Here is a 4,046-nt window from a genome sequence, read left to right as displayed (position 1 = left end):
AGTCCCTTTTCTATCCTTGATCTTTAATTCAAACTCCTGAAGTAAAAGAACTTATTGAATCGGTCTAGGCTTCGAGTCCTTCTTCGAGACGAGATAGCGAATGGCAGTGTGATTAGTGAAAACTGTCACCTTCGTCCCAAGTAAATAAGATCGAAACTTCTCGAAACCATAGAAAATAGCCAAAAGTTCTTTCTCAGCAGTGGTGTAGTTCAGTTGAGCACCATTGAGGGTCTTACTAGCATAGTAGACTATATAAAATATGTGGTTCTTCTTTTGTCCAAGAACTGCTCCAACTGCATAGTCACTTGCATCGCACATCATTTCAAATGGTTCAGTCCAATCAGGTGTAGCTATGATATGTTTCGTAATCAAACTCTTCTTTAAGCTCTCAAAAGCAGCAAGGCACTCGTCATCAAACTTGAAAGGAACATCTTTCTCTAGAAAATTGTAAAATGGCTTCGAAATCTTAGAGAAGTCCTTGATGAACCGCTTGTAGAAACCCGCATGTCCAAGAAAAATGTGAATTCCCTTAACAGAAATTGGTGGAGGAAGATTTTCAATAACCCCCACCTTGGCTTTATCCACCTCGAGACCCTTACTAGAGACCTTGTGACCAAGAATGATGCCCTGGCGCACCATAAAATGACATTTCTCCTAATTGAGAACCAGATTGGTCTCAACGCACCTTTTCAACACCAACCTAAGATTTTACAAGCATTCATCATAAGAAGTTCGAAAGACTGAGAAATCATCCATGAACACTTCTATATTATTTCCAATCATATTAGAGAACATAGCCATCATGCATCTTTGAAATATGGCTAGTGCACCACATAGCCCAAAAGAAACTCTCACGAATGTAAAAGTACCAAAAGGACATGTGAATTTAGTCTTCTCTTGATCTTTTAGAGTGATACAAATCTGATTATAACCTGAATAGCCATCTAGAAGACAGTAGTACTCATGCCCAACCAATCTATCAAGCATCTGATCAATAAAGGCAGTGGGAAGTGACCTTTCCTTGTAGCTTTGTTCAACTTTCTGTAATTTATACAAACTCTCCACCCCGTGACTGTTCGAGTAGGAATGAGCTAGTTCTTCTCATTCGCAACCACAATGATACCTCCTTTCTTTGGCACACACTGAACTGGGCTCACCCAAAAACTGTCAAAAATGGGATAGATGATCCATGCATCTAACCACTTGAGGATTTCCTTCTTTACAACCTCTTTCATGATCAGATTTAGCCTTCTATGTTGATCAATAGTAGGCTTGCTTCCTTCCTCTAGTAGAATTTTATGCATACAATAAGAAGGGCTGGATCCCTTGATATCTGCTATAGTCTAACCAATTGTCGATTTGAACTCTCTAAGAATTCTCAAAAGCTTTTCCTTATAATTACCTGAAAGGTGAGATGCAATAATAACATGCAAACTAGATGCATCACCTAAAAATGCATACCTCAAATATTCAGGCTAAGGCTTAAGCTCAAGAGTAGAAGCTTCCTCTATTGATGGCTTGAGGCGCTTTGGAGAACTTTTCAGCTCCTCCAACCCAAGAGATTCAAATGGCATTTCCAATCTTCGCTTCAATGGAGAAGCATTCAAATATTGTAACTGTTGGTCACTTTCATCATCTTCACTATCGGAATCCCCCAATAAGGCTTTCTCTAAGGCTTCTGATCTAAGCATATGATCTAATTCTGAAGTAACAACAGATTCGACCAACTCCACCTTAAAGCACTCCTCTTCATCACTAGGGAATTTCATGGCAATAAAAACATTGAAGGTAACACCCTGATCCTGAACTCGCAGAGGAAGCTCACCCTTATGCACATCTATCAAGGTTCGGCCAGTAGCCAAGAAAGGTCTTCCCAAGATGATGGGAATCTTCTTATCTTCCTCGAAATCAAGTATAACAAAGTCAGCAGGAAAGATGAGTTATCCACCTTGACCAATACATCTTTCACAATGCCTCGTGGATATGTAATAGAGCGATCGACCAACTGCAAGGACATATATATAGGCTTCGGATCAGGTAGACCCAAGTTTTTGAAGATAGATAAAGGTATCAAGTTGATGCTAGCTCCCAAGTCATATAAGCATTTGTCGAATGACACTTTTCCAATGGTGCACGGAATAGTGCAACTTCCAGGATCTTTAAGCTTCGGAGGCAACTTTTGTTGCAGCACATCACTGCATTCCTCTGTTAGAGCAACGGTCCCTAAGTCATCGAGCTTCACTTTCTGAGAGAGAATACCTTTTATGGACTTCGCGTAACTAGGCATCTGTTCAAGAGCTTCAGTGAAAGGTATGTTGATGTGAAGTTTCTTGAAAACTTCCAAGAACTTAGAAAATTACTTATCCAGCTTTTGCTTCTGCAGCCTCTTAGGAAAAGGAGGTGGAGGATAAACCTGTTTTTCCCCTATATTACCCTCAGGAGGAGTGTTGACAACAGCTGTCTTACTTGGTTCCACTTCTGCTTCCTTCGGCTCTTCTTCATCAGCCATAACTTAAGATTCTGGAGCTTTAGCTTTTTCAGGATTCACAACCTTTCCAGAACTTAATGTAATTGCCTTTACATGCTCCTTAGATTCCCTTTTGCCTGGAACTTCAGTTTCACAAGGAAGTGTGCCAGGTTGATGATTTAGCAAGGCATTAGCAATCTGCCCAATTTGATTCTCCAAGGTCTTGATAAAAACAGCTTGGATCTTGCACATGAGCCTCAACTCCTCCAATTCAGATTTTTTATTAGCTTGAGGTAACTGCTGAAGTTGAAGTTGTTGCCTTGGTGCATATTGCGGTTGTTGGAAACCAGGAGGGTTATACTGCTTTGCTGTGTATGGCTGATAAGGTTATTGCACCGCATTTTGATTGTTGCTCCAACTGAAATTAGAATGATTGCGGATGTTGGGATGATAAGTGGATGGAGCTTGCTGTTGCGACCTCTGAAAGTTGCTCACAAACTGAGCTGATTCGCTAGAGATAGCACACTGCTCAGTCTCATGTGCCCCCGCACAAAGCTCACAAACACTAGTGATCTGATTAACTCCATAATTAGTTAAAGAATCCACTTTCATCATCAAATCTTAAAGTTGAGCAGCTGTAGCAGTAGCTGTGTCCACTTCCAGAATTCATGCTACCTTGCCTTGCAACATTCTTTGCGTTGGATTCTGGTATTCATTAACTTCCATTAGCTCAATCAACTCATAAGCTTCATTATAGCTTTTAGCCCATAAGGCTCCACCAGATGGTGCATCGAGCATAGGTCTAGACTATGCGCCTAAACCATTGTAAAAATAGTGTATGGTCATCCAATCAGGCATGCCATGGTGTGACCTCTTCCTAAGCATCTCCTTGTAGCGATCCCAAGCCTCACACAAAGATTCTCCAGATTGATGCACAAACTGAGTAAGAGCATTCCTGATTGCAGCCGTCTTCGCCATGTGAAAGAATTTAGTGAGAAACTTTTGAGCAAGATCCTCCCAAGTAGTGATAGAGCCAGCTGGTAGAAAATGTAACAACACTTAGCCTTATCCCTCAGAGAAAATGGGAAAGTCTCAGCTTGATAGCATCTTCAGTCACACCATTGAACTTGAACGTGTTACATATCTCGATGAAATCCCTGATATGCATGTTGGGATCTTTTATAGGAGAACCCCCAAACTGAACTGAATTATGTATCATCTAAATCATGTTCGACTTGATCTCAAAGGTGCTAGTCGAGATGGTTGGCCTGATAATGATGGATTGAATATCATTGATCTTAGGATGAGAATAGTCCATCAAAGCCTTTGTATTTTCTGCTTGATCCCGTATTACAACTAGAGATGGTTCCTCAGCTTTCTATTCTTCCTCGAGTTTCTCTTCGTCCTCAACTTTCTTTTCTTCCTCAAAAACTTGCCGATGAACCCCAACTTCTTCCTCGGCTTGATCCAGAGTTCTCTTACGAGACCGCGAACGCATATGCATACACGCTCGCTAGAGTACCTGAAACACGACAAGGAAATAAATAAGTAACAATGTCGGAGTCTATAAACTTTAATA

General features: G+C 40.8%; 1 non-coding gene across 1 annotated transcript; it reads left to right on the top strand.

Annotated features, from left to right (window-relative positions):
* The first annotated feature begins 3,323 nt into the window (after nucleotides 1-3,323).
* Nucleotides 3,324-3,430, top strand: LOC141715807 (small nucleolar RNA R71). The gene has a single exon (XR_012572556.1). It is a non-coding gene; the product is annotated as a small nucleolar RNA R71 (small nucleolar RNA).
* Nucleotides 3,431-4,046: the final 616 nt, after the last annotated feature.

This window comes from Apium graveolens, chromosome 3 (genome assembly GCF_009905375.1).
Source record: "Apium graveolens cultivar Ventura chromosome 3, ASM990537v1, whole genome shotgun sequence".
Lineage (NCBI taxonomy): Eukaryota > Viridiplantae > Streptophyta > Magnoliopsida > Apiales > Apiaceae > Apium > Apium graveolens.
This window is presented reverse-complemented; position numbering and strand designations above follow the sequence as displayed.